This window comes from Triticum dicoccoides, chromosome 1A, assembly GCF_002162155.2.
Source record: "Triticum dicoccoides isolate Atlit2015 ecotype Zavitan chromosome 1A, WEW_v2.0, whole genome shotgun sequence".
In the NCBI taxonomy this organism is placed as follows: Eukaryota; Viridiplantae; Streptophyta; class Magnoliopsida; order Poales; family Poaceae; genus Triticum; species Triticum dicoccoides.
In genome coordinates, this window is record NC_041380.1 from 590,524,520 (window position 1) to 590,535,542 (window position 11,023).

The following is an 11,023-nucleotide window of genomic DNA, read 5'->3' on the forward strand; positions in this document are numbered from 1 at the left end:
GGGATTGGCCCCCACCTTGGATAAGTTGGGAAGGATTTTGGGAGGGCTTACCTGGATTTATTAGCACCCTCTGCCATTACAGAAAATAGTTAGTTCATGCCTAAATCCTTAGTGAACCCATTGGCAAAACTTCCTGGCTCCGCCCCTAATCCCACGGCGCGCCACACCAAAGCTAATCTCAGTCACTCACAAGTCACACCAACAAACCTACGTACCGACCTGCCTTCCCTTCCAAGATTTGCCTGTCGTCGCCATCCTCCTAGGTTAATGCCAAATCGACGTGTGCTTGCATGGTCACCATTCGATCTCTCCTCCTCTCGCTGCCCCCGCGTCGCATGATGAGTCTCTGCATGTCGCTCTGGTAGATGCCATGACAGATCACCAAGAAAATGGAATGATCAATGCTCTCTTCACCCATGCTAGATTGCTAGTGCGCCTACTCCATCGATCCACCCGTTACCATTGGGCCCGTTAGTTAAGTTTGTCTACTATTCCACCACAAGTGTTTCTAGTTCGTCGTCCATCGTTGCCTCTAGCTCTCTTTTTTGTATTTTGCCTTTTCTTCAAGCCTCCATGTCCATGAGTCATGAAAAGGGCAGGAGAAAGAAAAAAAATGTGTGCCTGTATCAAAAACCGCGTCTACTTTAGCTACCACACTACCAACACCAGTATTGGAAAACGTTGCATGACAAATATTTAAGAAAAACTATCAGTATGCGCGTGCAGTGCAGTACAGTGTGCGCGCGGCACTCCGGCGCCCTTCCTCTCCTCCTCTGCCAGGCGCCCCACGCGGATCCAACACGCTGGTGGAACGCAGCCAAGGAGCTCGTGCTCAAGCACGCATACAGGCTGCTCGAGGAAATGTTGTAGAGAAAAACTGTCTGGAGGGAGAAAGGGTTGAGTTGACGTGTGGGTCCCACCGGTAATAACGACAAATCTGACAGTCAAAGTTAACGGAGTTGACATTCCGTGAGATGTCAGCCGTGACAGATTTGACATCTCTGTAATAATTGACGTTATCTCACCCAGAACGGTATCAGAGACTGGTAATTCTTAGCCAAAAGTTAGAATAAATGTGGTAGTTCTGTGAAAAAAAATGAAAATGATGATTCTGTGAGACACAAATCTGTAAAGTGGTAGGTTTTGTTAAATACTTATGCACGACTGAACGGACAAATTTTGGCTATGTGAATAAAAAATACCATGCTACGGCTATTGGGTGTTTCCAAATAAATAACTCAATTGCCAACTAGAATCACTTATGATGGTGGCATGGTTGATGATCACAACGGCAGGAAGTTGTGCTCTTTCAAACCTACTTGTCCCTCAAACATGAGCGGACGCGTCTGCGGGTATTGACAGGTTACACCTTAAATTTCCTTCATCGCATCCGGAGATTTTTTGTCCAAAAGAACCCCCCAACCAATAGAATTGCCAAAAAAGACCACATGTCAAAAACATTGTCAAAAAGGACCCCTTCACTAGTGGCAGCAGGCGACACGTGGCGCCTGCCGCCACGACATGAGGCGGCAGGCCCCGCCGCCACAGCAGGAGGCGGCAGCGCGGGTTGTAACGGGTTATGTACAGCGCAGCAGTCGCGACGTAACGGGCGAGGCCAGGTGGGCCATACCGCCACCGTGTGAGGCGGCCACTGTTGCCGCTGTCGCTCGCGGGCCGACAGGCCGTGCTGCTCGCGGGCCCAGCGTGTGGGCCACACCGCCACTGCAGCAGGCGGCGTCCCTGTTGCTGCACGCACGACAACGACGCAGACGGCGCTGATTCCCGTGCTGACGGCGCATATTTTCACGGGCGTTGATTCCACGGTTCCTTGTGTTGCTCTCTGCCACAAGTTTCGATGATCTGGAATCGGATTCCCACCTAAACTTTGTAGTACTGATTGCTACATAGACGACACTGATTAAAGCAGTGCGTGATTCTCACTTCCGTCTATTGCTCCAGCCGAAGCGACAGCACTCAGACGTGCTGATTTCAACGCGTGTTTTCCTGCCGCACACTCGAGAGCGTTGTTGTTGCTGCGTGTGATGAGACACTGCGATGCCGAAATCCGATGCCGCGGTAGGTGAGTTCTGGCTCGTTCTGCCGACAATACAGTGGTCCTCTTCTTTTTAAACGCACATCCGCGGCTCCGTGCACATACACTCTCTCTCGCATATCTCTGGTTGCCTTCTCTGCCTCTCTACTCTCTCTAAGTGTAGAAGAATACACAGACAGAAAGAAAAACTTGGTAGCCACTTGCACTCGTGATTTTGGCCGATTTAGAGTTGGATTTCGAAGATGATGAAGTTGAAGAAAAGATAGATTAAGGTAAGATCTATCCATTTTTGTTGGTTTTGTTTGCATGCATGATGTTTTCGTTCTGTTTGATTAGTTCCTAAGTGTGTATTCTCTGTTGTTTTAGGCATAATTTTAGCACTTGGAGGAGTCATTTGGAGTCATTTAGAGCTTGAGGAGTAGGATTTGCTAAGCGAAGTGAACTACGAAGTTGAAGATCAAGGGATGGGCTTTGCAATACATGGAATTTTTTGTGCATGCACGATGGTAATTAGTTAGTCTTTTAGCTCGTCATTAGCTATGCGATGTTAGTGCTTAGAGGTTAGAAATAATTTCAGACGACAGATACAACATTTATAATATTTTTTTAGAAGAGTAGGTTGAAGATGTTGTATCTATGTTAGGTGCGTCCATTAGTATTGACATGCGAGAAATCTTAATAAGTAATTAAGAAAAAACTTGTACTGTAATTGTTCATTGCATGTGGTATGTTTATTAATAAGTCTATAGTTAGGAAGCCATAGGTCTACTTTGTTATGTCGCAATAATCTAAATATTATATGTTAAGATTATGTGTTAATATACTTGATGATGTATGTAATTAGGTAAAATAATTCATCTTAGTAGCAAACAAGGAGGAGATGACGTGATTGAAGAAATTGTGTTTCCATCTTCGCTGTCCCTTTTGAGGTGATGACCACATACATGCAAGTGCTATTTTCATACTTTTGATAGCAGAAAGAAAAATCCGTGTGTAATATTGATGTTCATATGATAATAGGTTGACTCCGTTCATATAGTACTGGTGACGGAAATTTATTCAAACTATTTGGACTCTTAATTGCATTTGCAAGCACATCCATATTGGAGCTAAGGTATAAAATGACACCGTAATTTTGTTAATATTTTTTATATTGATGTACTGTTGTGAATAATGTGCATGCCGCTGCAAATATTATTATTTGTAAATAAATGGTTGCTATCATATGATATGAAAAAATTAGATAAAGCCGGAAGAAATTAAATGTTTTACTCATATGATATTAAAATGTTATTATTGTACTATTATGTTTAGTGGTTGTTTGGATAGAGAGTAATTACCATCGGTTTTGTCATAACTTGTTGTAAGAAAATTAGTTTTTACTAATAGTCGTTTTTACTCTCGTAGACGAGTTTGAGAAAAAAATAGATCTTTAAATACCCGTTAACCAAACAACCCCTTAAAGTCTAAGCAAATGATTCTAGAAACAAACCGAATATTTGTAATGAAATACGATTATTATTTTAGTCGTATGATATGTAAATATTGTCATCGTTACTAAATGTTCAGTTACTAATTATTTGAAATGTAAACATGTATGGTGGTTAGGTACTATGGAAAATTTAGTAGTGTACTATGGGAACATCTTACGAGACGGTCCTTTCGGGGTGGATGTGTCCTTGTGCGAGTCGGCAACAGTTGTAGTGAGAGACATGGTCAACGTGGGTTACGCAGCAGTTAGTAGGTGCATCCGATTGGTGTTTGGCCCAGGGATGCAGGGGGAAAAATGACAATGGAGGCATTCGTTGTTGACGGAGGAAATGATGGGACAGTTGCCCGTTGGGGTTTGCAGCCTGTCACAGGTGATCGGTCGTGGGGGTCGTACATGAGGTTTGCAAGCAATCCCAATAACTCAATGTATGGTCAGCCAATGATGTATGTGGAGTTCATTTCAGTCACTGATGTTGCTGGATGCAGTAGCAGGGGTGGTGAGATCGAGTTGGCCATCACATCAGCCCCTAGCGTCGGCCCATCAGAACCGACGGGCGGCCAGCCTGTGTATGACACAGAATATTGGTCTGCGGTCGTTGACATGAGCGAACATGTGGAGGGATTGCCGGAGGCGCTAGATGATGATGATCATTCTTCTGCGTCTTCGGAGTCAAGCGAAGAAGATGTTCCTCCTCAGAGGGCGGTCGTGGCAGCACTGCAACCTGGGTTTTTATAGGATATGAGCATCACCAATGAATTTCACTCTGCTTCTGGCCTAGGAGCAGGGAGCCTGGAGGTTGGGCAAGTTTTCCCAGACAAGAAGTCTTCTTACCAGGCAATCAATAGCTATGCAATTGGCATCCACCGCCAGCATAGAGTGAAGCAGTCTGATAAAACGGATTTGAAGGTCATATGCATCCACACCGTGAAAGGTTGCCGCGGAAGAGTTCTCGCTAGACTGAAGCCTGGGGTATGTCAGTCATGGCATATCACAAAAATAGTGGAGCATACCTGTGAGCAAACTGGGACTCTTTCAAATCACTGCAATGTGATAGCAACATATGTGGCACAGATGATGGAAACGATTGTGCAAGGAAGTCTCAACATTAGTGTTAGGGCTCTATAAAAAGATGCAGAGGATCAAATTGGCTTCCCTGTCAGCTACAACAAGGGTAGGCATGCAAAGGAAAATATATTCAAGAACTTGTATGGTACCTATGAGGAGACCTATTTTTATGCCCTCAGAATGCTTCATCAGACAGCAAGTGCTAATAGGGGACTCAAGTTTCGCGGAGAGAACGTCCAAACCCAATGAAACCGGGTGAGCTAATCCTGGACCGCTTATTCTGGGCATTCGCCCAGACTATACAAGCCTTTAGGCACTGTCGTCCGGTATTATCAGTTGATGGTACCTTTCTCACTGGAAAGTATAAGGGCCACTACACCACGCACCAGAATTCCCTACCGGCGTATGTTGGGAAAGGTTATTTATACTGACATGTAGTCGGTCGGGAAAACTTGCATCAGACAGTTGGTCGGGAATTCAAACTTGTGACGTCCAACGGTCGGTCGGGAATGCTCGTATATTTCACGTCTGCTGATCGGTCGGGAGTAGGAGGACTAAGGATGGCAATTTTACCCATGGACATGGATACCCATGGATATCCGACCCGAATGGATAGGGTTTGAATATGTTTTGTGCCCATGGACAGCGTCCAAACCTGACCCGATTGCCCGTGGGTAGGGCATGGATCTAAACTTTTACCCATGGGTATACCCAAACCCGACCCGGTAGTATGATTTATTGGGCCAAAATCTGCTATCCTTACCCCACAGTCACATGTCCCACTGCAAGTTTCCACTTTGTTATCTAAAACATACAAAAGAAATTGCATGATCCCCGTCGTAACTTCTATTAGTTTACATTCAATTTCCACCATAACATACTACAACGGCCCTTCCTTTATTTTTATCTCCTCATTAAATGACTCATCATTCTCATCTTTTAGAAAAATACTAAATGATATTAGGTTGTTAGTGGACATTGATTTTCCAGAAATTGATGTTTACCATAAGTGAAGTATAACCTGCCACAAGATGAAGAATGGAAGAGCTTGTATTAACATTATGTTATGTCTTATATATATGTCTTGAGAAGACCCAGCGAATATCCAATGAGTATGGATATCCATCGGGTTTGGACATGGACACAAATTTTCACCCTTGGATTTTTTCATGGGCGAGCAAAGACTTTCTTCACGGATATGGATATGGATTTGATATTGTTCAACCCGATCCAAAACCGATCCATTGCCATCCTTAAGGAGGACTTCCATCGAACTATCGGTCGGCAATTTTTCCCGACCAACTGTTGGTGGCTAATTGGGCCGATCAGTCGCTCACGCGGGAAGGTGAAAATTGTTGGCGCTGAAATGAGCCCAGCCCACGAAACAAAGCCACCTCCCCTTTTCCCCTTCTTCCCCCAAATCCCTTAGATCTGGAATCCAGTTTCTACATCCGTCGCCGCCGCCCATGGTCGGGCTCTCTCTCTGCCGCACGCGCTGCTCCCCGCAGCCGGCCAGGTGCTCTCCAGCCGGTGAGACCGCCGCAGCCTCTCTCCCCCCACCGGCCTGTCCACCGCCGACCCCACTCCACACAGTGCCGGTGGAACCCTACTCCATACTGCCACCGCCTCCACTGGCAGGAGCTTTCTCCGCTGCCCCCTCCGTCTGCAGGTATTCTCCCCTCCTATCTGTTTGCCCTTCCCTTCACCGCCGCTCACCGCACTGCCCTACACGCACAGATGGTCTTGTCGTTGCCGTCCAAACCCTACCGGTGGTTTCCCTTTTTGTCCGTGCCCAAGCTTATCTATCTCCTGGAGGTGCCGTCGGTAAGAAGGTAATGCTCCAAGATGCCTCTTCCAAGATGACGGTGGGTCTTTAGCACCTCTGGTGTTTTTTCGGAGTGAGACAACGATTTCTCTTCTGAAGAATTGTTTTTTCCTTTCACATGTGCATGCTTATGTTATTTGCGGATGTTGAAAGCTAATTTATGCATGAGCACACCTTCTGCATAGTTGTTATGCATGAGCACACCTTCTGCATAGTGGTCAATTTGGTTGACCTTGATTGTCAAAAGAAATTTGCTTAGTGGATTGTCATAAGTAACTTGTGTAGTGCTGAAACTTGGAACATAGAACTTAGCTATAAATCTTAACTATGATGGTACTTTGGGGAAAATTGCACATTGTTACTGATTTTAGTGACTTATTTATTGCTCTGAACCTTGGTTTGTCACCATAGTTTAGACTCTTGAGTGTTGTTCTGGCTTTGAAAAGTGGGATCCTAGAGAGGCTAGTCTGTGCAATATATGAAAATGCTAATGATGTCCTGTGAGAAGTTGAGATCATGTACAAGAACAATAATTATGTGTGTGGCAATGATACATTCGGAGGCAAAGCAAGACTTGAGATTCTGGTTCAGTTTCACCTCTTCCCTCTGCACATAAATTAAGATACAAATTGAGCACAACACCTTTAGTTCCTAGTTGTCATCATAAAAGTACTGAACCTGACATCTACAAAAATATATTCCTTGCATAATCTCTTGCTTTTTCTTGATGAGCACTAACCAGGAATACCACTAACCAGCGGGATTCGAACGATGTGTGGATTTCCAAAAAGGTTTTCTTATAGTGATATATACCGTTTGATATTGATTTCATGAATTCCTGCTAACTTTGTTGTTTTCTATGAAGTTCAGTTCCCGCAACACCTATTTCGTTTCCTGTGATCCACATGTGAGGCATAGAAAGGGTTCAATTTTATATAGTTTATGAGATGAAAGGGGAAGGGACTGTTAGTTAAGAACAATTGTATATTAAATGACAGTTAAACATTTGGATTTAAGCAATAGATCAACAGAGCATTTTTCTGCAGTTTAATAACGCTATAAGATAAAGATTCTTCTAAATGGTTGAAATTAATTTTTACTTGAATGATGTGCTAAAATCAACCTCTATACACCCAGGCACCATTTTTCTACAGAATATATATGATGCTTGCTCCGTGAATGACTATCTTGTTGCACGCATGTCTCCGAATAAAATGCAAGGGGTTAGAAACACATGCAGCACTTCGTAAATGGTTCATTATTCCTGATCTTTTTATTGCGCACAGATCTTACAACTTTTTGGTGCACCACTATTAGAGGTCTGACCTACAGAAGTCTCCACGGTAAATAAAGTCTGCCGCCTACCTCGCAGTCTGCTCCTTTCATAGGAATCATTGTGTTGTCTTCATACTTCACAGGTTTTGTGCTAGCCGTGAAATGTTTTTGGCCACATAACTTATTCAACTAGGTACCTCCGCTGCTCTGCGACCACGAGAAGCTCCATGCCTTGGTGAGGTCGGTCCCTATTTTTAGGACTAGGTGGTGTGCTATGATTCCCGCTTCCTACTGATTTGTCCACTTTTTCTCTGTCCTACTCCTCTCTTTTGATTTAATCCCCTGAATCTCTAATCTTTGTTTGTGCAGATTCTCTCTTACCTATGCCTACAAGGTGTTTGATGAAAATCTAAGCAAGCTGCAAAGAATATTCATCTATGTAATATCTAAGTTCTGTTGTCTCTGCTTAATAACTTTTGTCTGAAATTTAGTTGCATTCAATGATTACTTCCTCTCATGCCAATGCGGCAATATCTCTCATCTGAATTCTCATTTGTCTTTGCCGGTTACATAGTGCCTTACGTGCTACCTAGATATTGGAGTAGCATATTATCTGCGAAAATGCTTTTCTTTTTTACAGTCATTTGTATGCCACATCTGGTAGCGTTGGTCCTTTCTAAAGGCCAATATGAAAGGGCAACTTATATATGTCAAATCGCATGGGTACTTTACTTGGTACTTTCAGGTTTTGATATTACTCTATCACTAGAATTTCCTTTCGAACATTGCAATTAGCTTTTATCATAGCATTGTAGGTATTGAGAAATTTGTTCATCATACCTCCTAGGTAAACTGGAAGTATTGTACTAGTCAGCAGGAACCGTGTTCCAATTGCATCCTGGGGATTTTCATCCTTGTTCTAGCTTCATTTAATAATGTTTGATGTTGCAGATATAGAATAATGTTTACGCTTACCTCACCATATACCAATTTGGTTGTTTACTAATGTTGCATCTGTAACATGTCCTATTTTTCCATAGTTTGTTTGTTATGGGAAATTGGTGATGATCTGGTAAGGAAAGAAATCTTCAAGTCTCGGGTTTTTCTACAACCATTCGCCCATGGTGGTAACCTCTCCCAGCGAATCATAATGTAAACTGACTCGGATCAGGTGTAAATTTATTCTTTTTTCTGCTGTAAAAAAAACTTTCCACTGAGTACACTAAAGTGCAGCATCCAATAAACAGACTTAATGATATTCTATTTGAATAATTAATATATCATGTTCTTGGACTTCTGTCATGAGTGCCTTATAGATGTGCACCATGCCATAAGTACAAGCAGCACGCGTACGTGCATGGAGTCATTTAACGCGAGGAATAGGAGAGAAAAAAGCAGGTCCGCAATGAAAAGCGGCATGGCAAGGCATGCGTGTACTTCTAGTGGTTACCTATACTTGAATGGAGTGCCTTCTTGTGTAGGTGTTTTGGTACTAGCTTACCTTGTGAAGTAATAATTTTCGTCAATGCTATGCTTTATACAAGTTTTATGCTGCCATTGTCTTATTTTGCAGGAAAGGCATGCAAGAGGGCAAGGAACCATGAAGCTGGTGGTCCGGGATCCTTTGTTTAATGGTGACTGAATCGTTGGAGATGCATTTTACCATCATTTTGTAAACCCGCATTGTGTTTGAGACAATGAACCATATGTTTTCTCTTTAATTAGTTACATTAGTTTATGGGAAATTTTGGATGGTCGTTATGTTAATAATGAATGAACTATTTATATGTGAAATTAATTAATATTTGTTTTTATTGTCTGGTTATGGTTCATTATTGTTGGAGGAGTTGCATGTTATTGTTATGAAATAACTTGATTGATATTCTGTTGGTAATGCAAATGTATGCTATGGGAGGGCTATTGGATGTTGGTCGGCAAAACAAACACTGTGTGACAATCAGTTGTCGAAGTTAATGCTAGGGCCAACGAAAAGTTGGACGGGAAAACAAACCCCGTTGGATAGTCGGATGGGAAAACAAACATCGCTGGACAATCGGTTGGGAAAGCCACATGGTATTGTTGGGTTTCGTAGTAATTTCAAAAAAAAATTCTATGCACACGCAAGATCATGGTGATGCATAGCAACAAAAGGGGGAGAGTGTGATCTACGTACCCTTGTAGATCGACAACGGAAGCGTTAACTTAGTTGATGTAGTCGTACGTCTCCACGGCCCGACCGATCAAGCACCGAAACCACGGCACCTCCGAGTTCTAGCACACGTTCAGCTCGATGACGATCCCCGGACTCCGATCCAGCAAAGTGTCGGGGAAAAGTTCCGTCAGCACGACGGCGTGGTGACAATCTTGATGTTCTACTGTCGCAGGGCTTCGCCTAAGCACCGCTACAATATTATCGAGGACTATGGTGGAAGGGGCACCGCACACGGCTAAGAATATGATCACGTGGATCAACCTGTGTGTCAAGGGGTGCCCCCTGCCCCCGTATATAAAGGATCAAGGGGAGGAGGCCGGCCGGCCTCTATGGCGCGCCAAGGAGGAGTCCTCCTCCTAGTAGGAGTAGGACTCCTACTAGGAGGGGGAAAGAAGTGGGGAGGGAGAAGGAAAGGGGGCCGCCGCCCCCCCCTCTCCTAGTCCAATTCGGACCAGGGGGGAGGAGGCGCGCGGCCCACCTTTGGCTGCCCCTCTCTCTCTCCACTAAGGCCCATATGGCCCATTATTTCTCCCTGGGGGTTCCGGTAACTCTCCGGCTCTCCGGTTTTCTCCGAAATCACCCGGAACACTTCCGGTGTCCGAATATAGCCGTCCAATATATCAATCTTTATGTCTCGACCATTTCGAGACTCCTCATCATGTCCGTGATCACATCCGGGAATCCGAACTAGCTTCGGTACATCAAAATTCATAAACTCATAATATAACTGTCATCAAAACCTTAAGCGTGCGGACCCTACGGGTTCGAGAACAATGTAGACATGACCGAGACACGTCTCCGGTCAATAACCAATAGCGGAACCTGGATGCTCATATTGGCTCCTACATATTCTACAAAGATCTTTATCGGTCAGACCGCACAACAATATACGTTATTCCCTTTGTCATCGGTATGTTACTTGCCCGAGATTCGATCGTCGGTATCTCAATACCTAGTTCAATCTCGTTACCGGCAAGTCTCTTTACTCGTTCCGTTATACATCATCTCACAACTAACTCATTAGTTGCAATGCTTGCAAGGCTTGTGTGATGTGCATTACCGAGAGGGCCCAGAGATACCTCTCCGACAATCGGAGTGACA

The 11,023-nt window shown here is 43.9% G+C and overlaps 1 long non-coding RNA gene across 2 annotated transcripts; it reads left to right on the forward strand.

The window, feature by feature from the left end:
* The first annotated feature begins 6,010 nt into the window (after window positions 1-6,010).
* LOC119293521 lies at window positions 6,011-9,455 on the forward strand. 2 transcript variants are annotated; one of them, XR_005143097.1, is made up of 4 exons: window positions 6,011-6,279; window positions 6,348-7,778; window positions 7,854-7,950; window positions 8,080-9,455. It is a non-coding gene; the product is annotated as an uncharacterized LOC119293521 (long non-coding RNA). The 2 variants fall into 2 exon arrangements; XR_005143095.1 differs by having other exon boundaries at window positions 6,014-6,279; window positions 6,348-7,950.
* The last annotated feature ends 1,568 nt before the right edge of the window (window positions 9,456-11,023 follow it).